This window comes from Staurois parvus, unplaced genomic scaffold, assembly GCF_062004578.1.
Source record: "Staurois parvus isolate SC_StPar_1 unplaced genomic scaffold, SC_StPar_1.0 ptg001181l, whole genome shotgun sequence".
Classification (NCBI taxonomy): domain Eukaryota; kingdom Metazoa; phylum Chordata; class Amphibia; order Anura; family Ranidae; genus Staurois; species Staurois parvus.
This window is the reverse complement of record NW_028318977.1, coordinates 3,582,646-3,601,472: the sequence shown is the minus strand read 5'-3', so window position 1 is coordinate 3,601,472 and position 18,827 is coordinate 3,582,646. Positions and strand designations below refer to the sequence as shown.

Below are 18,827 nucleotides of genomic sequence, written 5' to 3'. Positions count from 1 at the left end.
TTGTCTCTTGGCCATGGAAGCCTGGCCATAATTTGGGTAATAGATTGCTTTGGTCCAACACTGCCTTGCGCAACTTCTCGCAGGCAAAGCAAGCAATTTCTGATTTGTGTTAGTCCTTGTGTGTCAAGGTATTGGCTGAAGCCACATGTGCCCGAGAGTGTCAACGCCATGGCACATGTTACGAGGATGACTCCTGCTTGGCCTTTTGACTAGAGAGGGTTGGCTTTTCCCACAGCGCTCAGCGCTGAGCCTGCCGAAAAAAAAAAAAATCAAAAGCAGGTCACCCCACGTGAAGGCTCTCCTTTGGAGGATGCGGGCATTGATCCCGCTACCTCTCGCATGCTAAGCGAGCGCTCTACCACTTGAGCTAATCCCCCATGGCTCAAGTCTTCTTTTTGCGCTCTAGTTGATCACTGCTCTCTTATGTGCTACGCGGAATAAAGTCCACCATCTGTTTTGTGTCACTGTGTTTCATTCAGCACAGCACAATGCAGCATCCCAGTACAATAGAACACCTGCCAGCAATCAACTCCTTCACTACCACCAACAATTGCCTCTCTCACTACCACTGTTGCCAGAGATGCAATCTTGAAGGGCAAAGGATTAAAAATAACCTTTTTACCCCCTACGCTGCTTATTGACATGACACATTAGGTCTACATTCCACAGACTCAAAGCGTAGATATATTTCCTCATTTTGTACTACTTGCAGCTTCACATTTAAATGCTGTATATACATCTAAGATCACCCAGTTAAAAACACCCAGAATGCAATCAGGAAACCAACCATCAGATGGCAGCAGAACGCCTACCAGGTTAGATAGCTCTATCTCCAGGCACCTCCCCATGTCAGCATTGATGGGTTAGGCTCTGGCCGCTAGACGCCAAGACAGCCTCCATTTTCCCAATTTCAAAGGTTTTCGCTCTTCCTCCTCAGAGTTCCCTTTTTTCTTTCCTGAGACTTTGGACAGCAGAATCCCTTGGGAAGAAGCTCCTTCTCCAGCCAGTAGTGAGGCTTCTGGTGCTATCCACGGAACCCTTGGTGGCAGAGTCACACCTCCAAGCAGGTCTGTGGGCGATTAACAACCATTTCCTTGGGTATGGCCCCATGGCTATCCATGATGTCATTTGAAGGAGGTGGTTTGAAAAGCTTTCACAGCGACTAGCAGGTTCTAGACAATATACTTGAGCCTTGACACCTTCCAAGGTACTGGATATCGGGGGCAGCGGGGAAGTGAGCTACCTGTGGGGCGCTAAATACAAAGCGACCGTGATTGCATTGGCCGGGAATCGAACCCGGGCCTCCCGTGTGGCAGGCGAGAAATCTACCACTGAACCACCAATGCTCTTTGGCAGGGCACGCGTGGCTTCCCTCGCCTGGCAGGTTCTAAAAAGTCCTGCTTGAGGCCATGGTAGCCATGTCTGTGAATACCTTCAGATGTGGGTCAAGCCCACCCAAAGACATGCCTCTCTTCAGCCGCACACACCACCACTGTTAAAATGTAGGACATCCCATTGCGTCTTTGAGGCTAGAAAGCCTTTCCATTGGAGAAGAAAAGCCAAGACTGGGCCAGAGCTTTTTCTAAGCACCTTTGACTTGGGGTTGACTTGTCTAAATCAATGGCAGTGCCTATTAATCTACCTTGCCACTTTGCCGGATGGACCCACTCCCCATTCACATCCGTAGGAGATCTTTAGAGGGGCTCTACATTGGCCTCATGTGAGACTCTACAAAGTCACTAGGAGCTGCCTGAAACAGAGAGGAACAGATCTTTTCCGCTGAAAGCCTCCTATAAGCAGAATGTGGAAAGTGGCGGTCAAGCGCCAGGCGAGGTGGCCTCCCAGCCAAAGAATTTCCTGGAGTTTTTGTCCCATAGGACCGGTAGCATATTACATCCTCCTAATTTTGCAGCTGCTTCCAGCCTGGAGCAGAGTGGCGCAGCGGAAGCGTGCTGGGCCCATAACCCAGAGGTCGATGGATCGAAACCATCCTCTGCTAAGTTGGCTTTTTCCTCTGGCAATCTCTGTTTCCTTGCTTAGGCAAAGGGCTTTCTTTCACCCACAAAATGCTTTGATTAATCAGGGCGCGCACCGCAGGCAGCCCGGCAACAAACCCACCCCTCAATGCACCAAGTCCCTTACACATGCTGTCTTTCAGGTGTTTGCTCTCGCTTGTATCATCTGTCCACTCCTAAGACAAAACTCCTACAATATGCCAACAGTCTGAACTGTGGAATTCATTGACATTTTCGTGGATTTTTTGAGGGAGATTGTTGAAAAATATTTCTGTCCCAAACAGAGGATCTTCTCCAACCCAGTCTGCATGAGGGCCACCATATTTCCTCTGACCATTGACCTATACAGGGTTAATATTACATCTTTCCATCCACTCCACAAGGGAAGATTTATTGTCTTTATACAGAGTTGTAATCCAAGCCTCGCTCTCAGCGTTCATCACGTTGTTGTCCATCATTGGAGAATGATCTGCGCTCTCCGTGGGTCCTAATCAGTGGGCAGAAGGCTAGCCCCTAGTTGCCTCCAAATGCCCTGTTCTGGTGGGGTCTGTCACACTTCTGTATCAAGGAAGTGGGACCTGATTGTGGTGATAAAACCAGTGGAAACCTCTCAGCTTCTACATGGCACTTGCACTTTTGGCACTAATGGAATATTGTCTCTTGGCCATGGAAGCCTGGCCATGCTTTGGGTAATAGATTGCTTTGGTCCAACACTGCCTTGCGCAACTTCTCGCAGGCAAAGCAAGCAATTTCTGATTTGTGTTAGTCCTTGTGTGTCAAGGTATTGGCTGAAGCCACATGTGCCCGAGAGTGTCAACGCCATGGCACATGTTACGAGGATGACTCCTGCTTGGCCTTTTGACTAGAGAGGGTTGGCTTTTCCCACTGCGCTCAGCGCTGAGCCTGCCGAAAAAAAAAAAAATCAAAAGCAGGTCACCCCACGTGAAGGCTCTCCTTTGGAGGATGCGGGCATTGATCCAGCTACCTCTCGCATACTAAGCGAGCGCTCTACCACTTGAGCTAATCCCCCATGGCTCAAGTCTTCTTTTTGCGCTCTAGTTGATCACTGCTCTCTTATGTGCTACGCGGAATAAAGTCCACCATCTGTTTTGTGTCACTGTGTTTCATTCAGCACAGCACAATGCAGCATCCCAGTACTATAGAACACCTGCCAGCAATCAACTCCTTCACTACCACCAACAATTGCCTCTCTCACTACCACTGTTGCCAGAGATGCAATCTTGAAGGGCAAAGGATTAAAAATCACCTTTTTACCCCCTACGCTGCTTATTGACATGACACATTAGGTCTACATTCCACAGACTCAAAGCGTAGATATATTTCCTCATTTTGTACTACTTGCAGCTTCACATTTAAATGATGTATATACATCTAAGATCACCCAGTTAAAAACACCCAGAATGCAATCAGGAAACCAACCATCAGATGGCAGCAGAACGCCTACCAGGTTAGATAGCTCTATCTCCAGGCACCTCCCCATGTCAGCATTGATGGGTTAGGCTCTGGCCGCTAGACACCAAGACAGCCTCCATTTTCCCAATTTCAAAGGTTTTCGCTCTTCCTCCTCAGAGTTCCCTTTTTTCTTTCCTGAGACTTTGGACAGCAGAATCCCTTGGGAAGAAGCTCCTTCTCCAGCCAGTAGTGAGGCTTCTGGTGCTATCCACGGAACCCTTGGTGGCAGAGTCACACCTCCAAGCAGGTCTGTGGGCGATTAACAACCATTTCCTTGGGTATGGCCCCATGGCTATCCATGATGTCATTTGAAGGAGGTGGTTTGAAAAGCTTTCACAGCGACTAGCAGGTTCTAGACAATATACTTGAGCCTTGACACCTTCCAAGGTACTGGATATCGGGGGCGGCGGGGAAGTGAGCTACCTGTGGGGCGCTAAATACAAAGCGACCGTGATTGCATTGGCCGGGAATCGAACTCGGGCCTCCCGCGTGGCAGGTGAGAATTCTACCACTGAACCACCAATGCTCTTTGGCAGGGCACGCGTGGCTTCCCTCGCCTGGCAGGTTCTAAAAAGTCCTGCTTGAGGCCATGGTAGCCATGTCTGTGAATACCTTCAGATGTGGGTCAAGCCCACCCAAAGACATGCCTCTCTTCAGCCGCACACACCACCACTGTTAAAATGTAGGACATCCCATTGCGTCTTTGAGGCTAGAAAGCCTTTCCATTGGAGAAGAAAAGCCAAGACTGGGCCAGAGCTTTTTCTAAGCACCTTTGACTTGGGGTTGACTTGTCTAAATCAATGGCAGTGCCTATTAATCTACCTTGCCACTTTGCCGGATGGACCCACTCCCCATTCACATCCGTAGGAGATCTTTAGAGGGGCTCTACATTGGCCTCATGTGAGACTCTACAAAGTCACTAGGAGCTGCCTGAAACAGAGAGGAACAGATCTTTTCCGCTGAAAGCCTCCTATAAGCAGAATGTGGAAAGTGGCGGTCAAGCGCCAGGCGAGGTGGCCTCCCAGCCAAAGAATTTCCTGGACTTTTTGTCCCATAGGACCGGTAGCATATTACATCCTCCTAATTTTGCAGCTGCTTCCAGCCTGGAGCAGAGTGGCGCAGCGGAAGCGTGCTGGGCCCATAACCCAGAGGTCGATGGATCGAAACCATCCTCTGCTAAGTTGGCTTTTTCCTCTGGCAATCTCTGTTTCCTTGCTTAGGCAAAGGGCTTTCTTTCACCCACAAAATGCTTTGATTAATCAGGGCGCGCACCGCAGGCAGCCCGGCAACAAACCCACCCCTCAATGCACCAAGTCCCTTACACATGCTGTCTTTCAGGTGTTTGCTCTCGCTTGTATCATCTGTCCACTCCTAAGACAAAACTCCTACAATATGCCAACAGTCTGAACTGTGGATTTCATTGACATTTTCGTAGATTTTTTGAGGGAGATTGTTGAAAAATATTTCTGTCCCAAACAGAGGATCTTCTCCAACCCAGTCTGCATGAGGGCCACCATATTTCCTCTGACCATTGACCTATACAGGGTTAATATTACATCTTTCCATCCACTCCACAAGGGAAGATTTATTGTCTTTATACAGAGTTGTAATCCAAGCCTCGCTCTCAGCGTTCATCACGTTGTTGTCCATCATTAGAGAATGATCTGCGCTCTCCGTGGGTCCTAATCAGTGGGCAGAAGGCTAGCCCCTAGTTGCCTCCAAATGCCCTGTTCTGGTGGGGTCTGTCACACTTCTGTATCAAGGAAGTGGGACCTGATTGTGGTGATAAAACCAGTGGAAACCTCTCAGCTTCTACATGGCACTTGCACTTTTGGCACTAATGGAATATTGTCTCTTGGCCATGGAAGCCTGGCCATGCTTTGGGTAATAGATTGCTTTGGTCCAACACTGCCTTGCGCAACTTCTCGCAGGCAAAGCAAGCAATTTCTGATTTGTTTTAGTCCTTGTGTGTCAAGGTATTGGCTGAAGCCACATGTGCCCGAGAGTGTCAACGCCATGGCACATGTTACGAGGATGACTCCTGCTTGGCCTTTTGACTAGAGAGGGTTGGCTTTTCCCACTGCGCTCAGCGCTGAGCCTGCCGAAAAAAAAAAAAATCAAAAGCAGGTCACCCCACGTGAAGGCTCTCCTTTGGAAGATGCGGGCATTGATCCAGCTACCTCTCACATACTAAGCGAGCGCTCTACCACTTGAGCTAATCCCCCATGGCTCAAGTCTTCTTTTTGCGCTCTAGTTGATCACTGCTCTCTTATGTGCTACGCGGAATAAAGTCCACCATCTGTTTTGTGTCACTGTGTTTCATTCAGCACAGCACAATGCAGCATCCCAGTACTATAGAACACCTGCCAGCAATCAACTCCTTCACTACCACCAACAATTGCCTCTCTCACTACCACTGTTGCCAGAGATGCAATCTTGAAGGGCAAAGGATTAAAAATCACCTTTTTACCCCCTACGCTGCTTATTGACATGACACATTAGGTCTACATTCCACAGACTCAAAGCGTAGATATATTTCCTCATTTTGTACTACTTGCAGCTTCACATTTAAATGATGTATATACATCTAAGATCACCCAGTTAAAAACACCCAGAATGCAATCAGGAAACCAACCATCAGATGGCAGCAGAACGCCTACCAGGTTAGATAGCTCTATCTCCAGGCACCTCCCCATGTCAGCATTGATGGGTTAGGCTCTGGCCGCTAGACACCAAGACAGCCTCCATTTTCCCAATTTCAAAGGTTTTCGCTCTTCCTCCTCAGAGTTCCCTTTTTTCTTTCCTGAGACTTTGGACAGCAGAATCCCTTGGGAAGAAGCTCCTTCTCCAGCCAGTAGTGAGGCTTCTGGTGCTATCCACGGAACCCTTGGTGGCAGAGTCACACCTCCAAGCAGGTCTGTGGGCGATTAACAACCATTTCCTTGGGTATGGCCCCATGGCTATCCATGATGTCATTTGAAGGAGGTGGTTTGAAAAGCTTTCACAGCGACTAGCAGGTTCTAGACAATATACTTGAGCCTTGACACCTTCCAAGGTACTGGATATGGGGGGCGGCGGGGAAGTGAGCTACCTGTGGGGCGCTAAATACAAAGCGACCGTGATTGCATTGGCCGGGAATCGAACTCGGGCCTCCCGCGTGGCAGGTGAGAATTCTACCACTGAACCACCAATGCTCTTTGGCAGGGCACGCGTGGCTTCCCTCGCCTGGCAGGTTCTAAAAAGTCCTGCTTGAGGCCATGGTAGCCATGTCTGTGAATACCTTCAGATGTGGGTCAAGCCCACCCAAAGACATGCCTCTCTTCAGCCGCACACACCACCACTGTTAAAATGTAGGACATCCCATTGCGTCTTTGAGGCTAGAAAGCCTTTCCATTGGAGAAGAAAAGCCAAGACTGGGCCAGAGCTTTTTCTAAGCACCTTTGACTTGGGGTTGACTTGTCTAAATCAATGGCAGTGCCTATTAATCTACCTTGCCACTTTGCCGGATGGACCCACTCCCCATTCACATCCGTAGGAGATCTTTAGAGGGGCTCTACATTGGCCTCATGTGAGACTCTACAAAGTCACTAGGAGCTGCCTGAAACAGAGAGGAACAGATCTTTTCCGCTGAAAGCCTCCTATAAGCAGAATGTGGAAAGTGGCGGTCAAGCGCCAGACGAGGTGGCCTCCCAGCCAAAGAATTTCCTGGAGTTTTTGTCCCATAGGACCGGTAGCATATTACATCCTCCTATTTTTGCAGCTGCTTCCAGCCTGGAGCAGAGTGGCGCAGCGGAAGCGTGCTGGGCCCATAACCCAGAGGTCGATGGATCGAAACCATCCTCTGCTAAGTTGGCTTTTTCCTCTGGCAATCTCTGTTTCCTTGCTTAGGCAAAGGGCTTTCTTTCACCCACAAAATGCTTTGATTAATCAGGGCGCGCACCGCAGGCAGCCCGGCAACAAACCCACCCCTCAATGCACCAAGTCCCTTACACATGCTGTCTTTCAGGTGTTTGCTCTCGCTTGTATCATCTGTCCACTCCTAAGACAAAACTCCTACAATATGCCAACAGTCTGAACTGTGGAATTCATTGACATATTCGTAGATTTCTTGAGGGAGATTGTTGAAAAATATTTCTGTCCCAAACAGAGGATCTTCTCCAACCCAGTCTGCATGAGGGCCACCATATTTCCTCTGACCATTGACCTGTACAGGGTTAATATTACATCTTTCCATCCACTCCACAAGGGAAGATTTATTGTCTTTATACAGAGTTGTAATCCAAGCCTCGCTCTCAGCGTTCATCACGTTGTTGTCCATCATTGGAGAATGATCTGCGCTCTCCGTGGGCCCTAATCAGTGGGCAGAAGGCTAGCCCCTAGTTGCCTCCAAATGCCCTGTTCTGGTGGGGTCTGTCACACTTCTGTGTCAAGGAAGTGGGACCTGATTGTGGTGATAAAACCAGTGGAAACCTCTCAGCTTCTACATGGCACTTGCACTTTTGGCACTAATGGAATATTGTCTCTTGGCCATGGAAGCCTGGCCATGCTTTGGGTAATAGATTGCTTTGGTCCAACACTGCCTTGCGCAACTTCTCGCAAGCAAAGCAAGCAATTTCTGATTTGTGTTAGTCCTTGTGTGTCAAGGTATTGGCTGAAGCCACATGTGCCCGAGAGTGTCAACGCCATGGCACATGTTACGAGGATGACTCCTGCTTGGCCTTTTGACTAGAGAGGGTTGGCTTTTCCCACAGCGCTCAGCTCTGAGCCTGCTGAAAAAAAAAAAAATCAAAAGCAGGTCACCCCACGTGAAGGCTCTCCTTTGGAGGATGCGGGCATTGATCCCGCTACCTCTCGCATGCTAAGTGAGCGCTCTACCACTTGAGCTAATCCCCCATGGCTCAAGTCTTCTTTTTGCGCTCTAGTTGATCACTGATCTCTTATGTGCTACGCGGAATAAAGTCCACCATCTGTTTTGTGTCACTGTGTTTCATTCAGCACAGCACAATGCAGCATCCCAGTACTATAGAACACCTGCCAGCAATCAACTCCTTCACTACCACCAACAATTGCCTCTCTCACTACCACTGTTGCCAGAGATGCAATCTTGAAGCGCAAAGGATTAAAAATCACCTTTTTACCCCCTACGCTGCTTATTGACATGACACATTAGGTCTACATTCCACAGACTCAAAGCGTAGATATATTTCCTCATTTTGTACTACTTGCAGCTTCACATTTAAATGCTGTATATACATCTAAGATCACCCAGTTAAAAACACCCAGAATGCAATCAGGAAACCAACCATCAGATGGCAGCAGAACGCCTACCAGGTTAGATAGCTCTATCTCCAGGCACCTCCCCATGTCAGCATTGATGGGTTAGGCTCTGGCCGCTAGACACCAAGACAGCCTCCATTTTCCCAATTTCAAAGGTTTTCGCTCTTCCTCCTCAGAGTTCCCTTTTTTCTTTCCTGAGACTTTGGACAGCAGAATCCCTTGGGAAGAAGCTCCTTCTCCAGCCAGTAGTGAGGCTTCTGGTGCTATCCACGGAACCCTTGGTGGCAGAGTCACACCTCCAAGCAGGTCTGTGGGCGATTAACAACCATTTCCTTGGGTATGGCCCCATGGCTATCCATGATGTCATTTGAAGGAGGTGGTTTGAAAAGCTTTCACAGCGACTAGCAGGTTCTAGACAATATACTTGAGCCTTGAAACCTTCCAAGGTACTGGATATCGGGGGCGGCGGGGAAGTGAGCTACCTGTGGGGCGCTAAATACAAAGCGACCGTGATTGCATTGGCCGGGAATCGAACCCGGGCCTCCCGCGTGGCAGGCGAGAATTCTACCACTGAACCACCAATGCTCTTCGGCAGGGCACGTGTGGCTTCCCTCGCCTGGCAGGTTCTAAAAAGTCCTGCTTGAGGCAATGGTAGCCATGTCTGTGAATACATTCAGATGTGGGTCAAGCCCACCCAAAGACATGCCTTTCTTCAGCCGCACACACCACCACTGTTAAAATGTAGGACATCCCATTGCGTCTTTGAGGCTAGAAAGCCTTTCCATTGGAGAAGAAAAGCCAAGACTGGGCCAGAGCTTTTTCTAAGTACCTTTGACTTGGGGTTGACTTGTCTAAATCAATGGCAGTGCCTATTAATCTACCTTGCCACTTTGCCGGATGGACCCACTCCCCATTCACATCCGTAGGAGATCTTTAGAGGGGCTCTACAATGGCCTCATGTGAGACTCTACAAAGTCACTAGGAGCTGCCTGAAACAGAGAGGAACAGATCTTTTCCGCTGAAAGCCTCCTATAAGCAGAATGTGGAAAGTGGCGGTCAAGCGCCAGGCGAGATGGCCTCCCAGCCAAAGAATTTCCTGGAGTTTTTGTCCCATAGGACCGGTAGCATATTACATCCTCCTAATTTTGCAACTGCTTCCAGCCTGGAGCAGAGTGGCGCAGCGGAAGCGTGCTGGGCCCATAACCCAGAGGTCGATGGATCGAAACCATCCTCTGCTAAGTTGGCTTTTTCCTCTGGCAATCTCTGTTTCCTTGCTTAGGCAAAGGGCTTTCTTTCACCCACAAAATGCTTTGATTAATCAGGGCGCGCACCGCAGGCAGCCCGGCAACAAACCCACCCCTCAATGCACCAAGTCCCTTACACATGCTGTCTTTCAGGTGTTTGCTCTCGCTTGTATCATCTGTCCACTCCTAAGACAAAACTCCTACAATATGCCAACAGTCTGAACTGTGGAATTCATTGACATATTCGTAGATTTCTTGAGGGAGATTGTTGAAAAATATTTCTGTCCCAAACAGAGGATCTTCTCCAACCCAGTCTGCATGAGGGCCACCATATTTCCTCTGACCATTGACCTGTACAGGGTTAATATTACATCTTTCCATCCACTCCACAAGGGAAGATTTATTGTCTTTATACAGAGTTGTAATCCAAGCCTCGCTCTCAGCGTTCATCACGTTGTTGTCCATCATTGGAGAATGATCTGCGCTCTCCGTGGGCCCTAATCAGTGGGCAGAAGGCTAGCCCCTAGTTGCCTCCAAATGCCCTGTTCTGGTGGGGTCTGTCACACTTCTGTGTCAAGGAAGTGGGACCTGATTGTGGTGATAAAACCAGTGGAAACCTCTCAGCTTCTACATGGCACTTGCACTTTTGGCACTAATGGAATATTGTCTCTTGGCCATGGAAGCCTGGCCATGCTTTGGGTAATAGATTGCTTTGGTCCAACACTGCCTTGCGCAACTTCTCGCAAGCAAAGCAAGCAATTTCTGATTTGTGTTAGTCCTTGTGTGTCAAGGTATTGGCTGAAGCCACATGTGCCCGAGAGTGTCAACGCCATGGCACATGTTACGAGGATGACTCCTGCTTGGCCTTTTGACTAGAGAGGGTTGGCTTTTCCCACAGCGCTCAGCTCTGAGCCTGCTGAAAAAAAAAAAAATCAAAAGCAGGTCACCCCACGTGAAGGCTCTCCTTTGGAGGATGCGGGCATTGATCCCGCTACCTCTCGCATGCTAAGTGAGCGCTCTACCACTTGAGCTAATCCCCCATGGCTCAAGTCTTCTTTTTGCGCTCTAGTTGATCACTGATCTCTTATGTGCTACGCGGAATAAAGTCCACCATCTGTTTTGTGTCACTGTGTTTCATTCAGCACAGCACAATGCAGCATCCCAGTACTATAGAACACCTGCCAGCAATCAACTCCTTCACTACCACCAACAATTGCCTCTCTCACTACCACTGTTGCCAGAGATGCAATCTTGAAGCGCAAAGGATTAAAAATCACCTTTTTACCCCCTACGCTGCTTATTGACATGACACATTAGGTCTACATTCCACAGACTCAAAGCGTACATATATTTCCTCATTTTGTACTACTTGCAGCTTCACATTTAAATGCTGTATATACATCTAAGATCACCCAGTTAAAAACACCCAGAATGCAATCAGGAAACCAACCATCAGATGGCAGCAGAACGCCTACCAGGTTAGATAGCTCTATCTCCAGGCACCTCCCCATGTCAGCATTGATGGGTTAGGCTCTGGCCGCTAGACACCAAGACAGCCTCCATTTTCCCAATTTCAAAGGTTTTCGCTCTTCCTCCTCAGAGTTCCCTTTTTTCTTTCCTGAGACTTTGGACAGCAGAATCCCTTGGGAAGAAGCTCCTTCTCCAGCCAGTAGTGAGGCTTCTGGTGCTATCCACGGAACCCTTGGTGGCAGAGTCACACCTCCAAGCAGGTCTGTGGGCGATTAACAACCATTTCCTTGGGTATGGCCCCATGGCTATCCATGATGTCATTTGAAGGAGGTGGTTTGAAAAGCTTTCACAGCGACTAGCAGGTTCTAGACATTATACTTGAGCCTTGACACCTTCCAAGGTACTGGATATCGGGGGCGGCGGGGAAGTGAGCTACCTGTGGGGCGCTAAATACAAAGCGACTGTGATTGCATTGGCAGGGAATCGAACCCGGGCCTCCCGCGTGGCAGGTGAGAATTCTACCACTGAACCACCAATGCTCTTCGGCAGGGCATGCGTGGCTTCCCTCGCCTGGCAGGTTCTAAAAAGTCCTGCTTGAGGCCATGGTAGCCATGTCTGTGAATACCTTCAGATGTGGGTCAAGCCCACCCAAAGACATGCCTCTCTTCAGCCGCACACACCACCACTGTTAAAATGTAGGACATCCCATTGCGTCTTTGAGGCTAGAAAGCCTTTCCATTGGAGAAGAAAAGCCAAGACTGGGCCAGAGCTTTTTCTAAGTACCTTTGACTTGGGGTTGACTTGTCTAAATCAATGGCAGTGCCTATTAATCTACCTTGCCACTTTGCCGGATGGACCCACTCCCCATTCACATCCGTAGGAGATCTTTAGAGGGGCTCTACAATGGCCTCATGTGAGACTCTACAAAGTCACTAGGAGCTGCCTGAAACAGAGAGGAACAGATCTTTTCCGCTGAAAGCCTCCTATAAGCAGAATGTGGAAAGTGGCGGTCAAGCGCCAGGCGAGGTGGCCTCCCAGCCAAAGAATTTCCTGGAGTTTTTGTCCCATAGGACCGGTAGCATATTACATCCTCCAAATTTTGCAGCTGCATCCAGCCTGGAGCAGAGTGGCGCAGCGGAAGCGTGCTGGGCCCATAACCCAGAGGTCGATGGATCGAAACCATCCTCTGCTAAGTTGGCTTTTTCCTCTGGCAATCTCTGTTTCCTTGCTTAGGCAAAGGGCTTTCTTTCACCCACAAAATGCTTTGATTAATCAGGGCGCGCACCGCAGGCAGCCCGGCAACAAACCCACCCCTCAATGCACCAAGTCCCTTACACATGCTGTCTTTCAGGTGTTTGCTCTCGCTTGTATCATCTGTCCACTCCTAAGACAAAACTCCTACAATATGCCAACAGTCTGAACTGTGGATTTCATTGACATTTTCGTAGATTTTTTGAGGGAGATTGTTGAAAAATATTTCTGTCCCAAACAGAGGATCTTCTCCAACCCAGTCTGCATGAGGGCCACCATATTTCCTCTGACCATTGACCTATACAGGGTTAATATTACATCTTTCCATCCACTCCACAAGGGAAGATTTATTGTCTTTATACAGAGTTGTAATCCAAGCCTCGCTCTCAGCGTTCATCACGTTGTTGTCCATCATTGGAGAATGATCTGCGCTCTCCGTGGGTCCTAATCAGTGGGCAGAAGGCTAGCCCCTAGTTGCCTCCAAATGCCCTGTTCTGGTGGGGTCTGTCACACTTCTGTATCAAGGAAGTGGGACCTGATTGTGGTGATAAAACCAGTGGAAACCTCTCAGCTTCTACATGGCACTTGCACTTTTGGCACTAATGGAATATTGTCTCTTGGCCATGGAAGCCTGGCCATGCTTTGGGTAATAGATTGCTTTGGTCCAACACTGCCTTGCGCAACTTCTCGCAGGCAAAGCAAGCAATTTCTGATTTGTTTTAGTCCTTGTGTGTCAAGGTATTGGCTGAAGCCACATGTGCCCGAGAGTGTCAACGCCATGGCACATGTTACGAGGATGACTCCTGCTTGGCCTTTTGACTAGAGAGGGTTGGCTTTTCCCACTGCGCTCAGCGCTGAGCCTGCCGAAAAAAAAAAAAATCAAAAGCAGGTCACCCCACGTGAAGGCTCTCCTTTGGAGGATGCGGGCATTGATCCAGCTACCTCTCGCATACTAAGCGAGCGCTCTACCACTTGAGCTAATCCCCCATGGCTCAAGTCTTCTTTTTGCGCTCTAGTTGATCACTGCTCTCTTATGTGCTACGCGGAATAAAGTCCACCATCTGTTTTGTGTCACTGTGTTTCATTCAGCACAGCACAATGCAGCATCCCAGTACTATAGAACACCTGCCAGCAATCAACTCCTTCACTACCACCAACAATTGCCTCTCTCACTACCACTGTTGCCAGAGATGCAATCTTGAAGGGCAAAGGATTAAAAATCACCTTTTTACCCCCTACGCTGCTTATTGACATGACACATTAGGTCTACATTCCACAGACTCAAAGCGTAGATATATTTCCTCATTTTGTACTACTTGCAGCTTCACATTTAAATGATGTATATACATCTAAGATCACCCAGTTAAAAACACCCAGAATGCAATCAGGAAACCAACCATCAGATGGCAGCAGAACGCCTACCAGGTTAGATAGCTCTATCTCCAGGCACCTCCCCATGTCAGCATTGATGGGTTAGGCTCTGGCCGCTAGACACCAAGACAGCCTCCATTTTCCCAATTTCAAAGGTTTTCGCTCTTCCTCCTCAGAGTTCCCTTTTTTCTTTCCTGAGACTTTGGACAGCAGAATCCCTTGGGAAGAAGCTCCTTCTCCAGCCAGTAGTGAGGCTTCTGGTGCTATCCACGGAACCCTTGGTGGCAGAGTCACACCTCCAAGCAGGTCTGTGGGCGATTAACAACCATTTCCTTGGGTATGGCCCCATGGCTATCCATGATGTCATTTGAAGGAGGTGGTTTGAAAAGCTTTCACAGCGACTAGCAGGTTCTAGACAATATACTTGAGCCTTGACACCTTCCAAGGTACTGGATATGGGGGGCGGCGGGGAAGTGAGCTACCTGTGGGGCGCTAAATACAAAGCGACCGTGATTGCATTGGCCGGGAATCGAACTCGGGCCTCCCGCGTGGCAGGTGAGAATTCTACCACTGAACCACCAATGCTCTTTGGCAGGGCACGCGTGGCTTCCCTCGCCTGGCAGGTTCTAAAAAGTCCTGCTTGAGGCCATGGTAGCCATGTCTGTGAATACCTTCAGATGTGGGTCAAGCCCACCCAAAGACATGCCTCTCTTCAGCCGCACACACCACCACTGTTAAAATGTAGGACATCCCATTGCGTCTTTGAGGCTAGAAAGCCTTTCCATTGGAGAAGAAAAGCCAAGACTGGGCCAGAGCTTTTTCTAAGCACCTTTGACTTGGGGTTGACTTGTCTAAATCAATGGCAGTGCCTATTAATCTACCTTGCCACTTTGCCGGATGGACCCACTCCCCATTCACATCCGTAGGAGATCTTTAGAGGGGCTCTACATTGGCCTCATGTGAGACTCTACAAAGTCACTAGGAGCTGCCTGAAACAGAGAGGAACAGATCTTTTCCGCTGAAAGCCTCCTATAAGCAGAATGTGGAAAGTGGCGGTCAAGCGCCAGGCGAGGTGGCCTCCCAGCCAAAGAATTTCCTGGAGTTTTTGTCCCATAGGACCGGTAGCATATTACATCCTCCTAATTTTGCAGCTGCTTCCAGCCTGGAGCAGAGTGGCGCAGCGGAAGCGTGCTGGGCCCATAACCCAGAGGTCGATGGATCGAAACCATCCTCTGCTAAGTTGGCTTTTTCCTCTGGCAATCTCTGTTTCCTTGCTTAGGCAAAGGGCTTTCTTTCACCCACAAAATGCTTTGATTAATCAGGGCGCGCACCGCAGGCAGCCCGGCAACAAACCCACCCCTCAATGCACCAAGTCCCTTACACATGCTGTCTTTCAGGTGTTTGCTCTCGCTTGTATCATCTGTCCACTCCTAAGACAAAACTCCTACAATATGCCAACAGTCTGAACTGTGGAATTCATTGACATTTTCGTGGATTTTTTGAGGGAGATTGTTGAAAAATATTTCTGTCCCAAACAGAGGATCTTCTCCAACCCAGTCTGCATGAGGGCCACCATATTTCCTCTGACCATTGACCTATACAGGGTTAATATTACATCTTTCCATCCACTCCACAAGGGAAGATTTATTGTCTTTATACAGAGTTGTAATCCAAGCCTCGCTCTCAGCGTTCATCACGTTGTTGTCCATCATTGGAGAATGATCTGCGCTCTCCGTGGGTCCTAATCAGTGGGCAGAAGGCTAGCCCCTAGTTGCCTCCAAATGCCCTGTTCTGGTGGGGTCTGTCACACTTCTGTATCAAGGAAGTGGGACCTGATTGTGGTGATAAAACCAGTGGAAACCTCTCAGCTTCTACATGGCACTTGCACTTTTGGCACTAATGGAATATTGTCTCTTGGCCATGGAAGCCTGGCCATGCTTTGGGTAATAGATTGCTTTGGTCCAACACTGCCTTGCGCAACTTCTCGCAGGCAAAGCAAGCAATTTCTGATTTGTGTTAGTCCTTGTGTGTCAAGGTATTGGCTGAAGCCACATGTGCCCGAGAGTGTCAACGCCATGGCACATGTTACGAGGATGACTCCTGCTTGGCCTTTTGACTAGAGAGGGTTGGCTTTTCCCACAGCGCTCAGCGCTGAGCCTGCCGAAAAAAAAAAAAATCAAAAGCAGGTCACCCCACGTGAAGGCTCTCCTTTGGAGGATGCGGGCATTGATCCAGCTACCTCTCGCATACTAAGCGAGCGCTCTACCACTTGAGCTAATCCCCCATGGCTCAAGTCTTCTTTTTGCGCTCTAGTTGATCACTGCTCTCTTATGTGCTACGCGGAATAAAGTCCACCATCTGTTTTGTGTCACTGTGTTTCATTCAGCACAGCACAATGCAGCATCCCAGTACTATAGAACACCTGCCAGCAATCAACTCCTTCACTACCACCAACAATTGCCTCTCTCACTACCACTGTTGCCAGAGATGCAATCTTGAAGGGCAAAGGATTAAAAATCACCTTTTTACCCCCTACGCTGCTTATTGACATGACACATTAGGTCTACATTCCATAGACTCAAAGCGTAGATATATTTCCTCATTTTGTACTACTTGCAGCTTCACATTTAAATGCTGTATATACATCTAAGATCACCCAGTTAAAAACACCCAGAATGCAATCAGGAAACCAACCATCAGATGGCAGCAGAACGCCTACCAGGTTAGATAGCTCTATCTCCAGGCACCTCCCCATGTCAGCATTGATGGGTTAGGCTCTGGCCGCTAGACACCAAGACAGCCTCCATTTTCCCAATTTCAAAGGTTTTCGCTCTTCCTCCTCAGAGTTCCCTTTTTTCTTTCCTGAGACTTTGGACAGCAGAATCCCTTGGGAAGAAGCTCCTTCTCCAGCCAGTAGTGAGGCTTCTGGTGCTATCCACGGAACCCTTGGTGGCAGAGTCACACCTCCAAGCAGGTCTGTGGGCGATTAACAACCATTTCCTTGGGTATGGCCCCATGGCTATCCATGATGTCATTTGAAGGAGGTGGTTTGAAAAGCTTTCACAGCGACTAGCAGGTTCTAGACAATATACTTGAGCCTTGACACCTTCCAAGGTACTGGATATGGGGGGCGGCGGGGAAGTGAGCTACCTGTGGGGCGCTAAATACAAAGCGACCGTGATTGCATTGGCAGGGAATCGGACCCGGGCCTCCCGCGTGGCAGGTGAGAATTCTACCACTGAACCACCAATGCTCTTCGGCAGGGCACGCGTGGCTTCCCTCGCCTGGCAGGTTCTAAAAAGTCCTGCTTGAGGCCATGGTAGCCATGTCTGTGAATACCTTCAGATGTGGGTCAAGCCCACCCAAAGACATGCCTCTCTTCAGCCGCACACACCACCACTGTTAAAATGTAGGACATCCCATTGCGTCTTTGAGGCTAGAAAGCCTTTCCATTGGAGAAGAAAAGCCAAGACTGGGCCAGAGCTTTTTCTAAGCACCTTTGACTTGGGGTTGACTTGTCTAAATCAATGGCAGTGCCTATTAATCTACCTTGCCACTTTGCCGGATGGACCCACTCCCCATTCACATCCGTAGGAGATCTTTAGAGGGGCTCTACATTGGCCTCATGTGAGACTCTACAAAGTCACTAGGAGCTGCCTGAAACAGAGAGGAACAGATCTTTTCCGCTGAAAGCCTCCTGTAAGCAGAATGTGGAAAGTGGCGGTCAAGCGCCAGGCGAGGTGGCCTCCCAGCCAAAGAATTTCCTGGAGTTTTTGTCCCATAGGACCGGTAGCATATTACATCCTCCTAATTTTGCAGCTGCTTCCAGCCTGGAGCAGAGTGGCGCAGCGGAAGCGTGCTGGGCCCATAACCCAGAGGTCGATGGATCGAAACCATCCTCTGCTAAGTTGGCTTTTTCCTCTGGCAATCTCTGTTTCCTTGCTTAGGCAAAGGGCTTTCTTTCACCCACAAAATGCTTTGATTAATCAGGGCGCGCACCGCAGGCAGCCCGGCAACAAACCCACCCCTCAATGCACCAAGTCCCTTACACATGCTGTCTTTCAGGTGTTTGCTCTCGCTTGTATCATCTGTCCACTCCTAAGATAAAACTCCTACAATATGCCAACAGTCTGAACTGTGGAATTCATTGACATTTTCGTGGATTTTTTGAGGGAGATTGTTGAAAAATATTTCTGTCCCAAACAGAGGATCTTCTCCAACCCAGTCTGCATGAGGGCCACCATATTTCCTCTGACCATTGACCTATACAGGGTTAATATTACATCTTTCCATCCACTCCACAAGGGAAGATTTATTGTCTTTATACAGAGTTGTAATCCAAGCCTCGCTCTCAGCGTTCATCACGTTGTTGTCCATCATTGGAGAATGATCTGCGCTCTCCGTGGGTCCTAATCAGTGGGCAGAAGGCTAGCCCCTAGTTGCCTCCAAATGCCCTGTTCTGGTGGGGTCTGTCACACTTCTGTATCAAGGAAGTGGGACCTGATTGTGGTGATAAAACCAGTGGAAACCTCTCAGCTTCTACATGGCACTTGCACTTTTGGCACTAATGGAATATTGTCTCTTGGCCATGGAAGCCTGGCCATGCTTTGGGTAATAGATTGCTTTGGTCCAACACTGCCTTGCGCAACTTCTCGCAGGCAAAGCAAGCAATTTCTGATTTGTGTTAGTCCTTGTGTGTCAAGGTATTGGCTGAAGCCACATGTGC

The 18,827-nt window shown here is 48.9% G+C and overlaps 2 non-coding genes across 2 annotated transcripts; both read right to left on the bottom strand.

The window, feature by feature from the left end:
* Window positions 1–304: 304 nt before the first annotated feature.
* Window positions 305–377, bottom strand: TRNAA-AGC (transfer RNA alanine (anticodon AGC)). The gene has a single exon. It is a non-coding gene; the product is annotated as a tRNA-Ala (tRNA).
* Window positions 378–9,279: 8,902 nt separating this feature from the next.
* On the bottom strand, window positions 9,280–9,350 carry TRNAG-GCC (transfer RNA glycine (anticodon GCC)). The gene has a single exon. It is a non-coding gene; the product is annotated as a tRNA-Gly (tRNA).
* Between the last annotated feature and the right edge of the window lie 9,477 nt (window positions 9,351–18,827).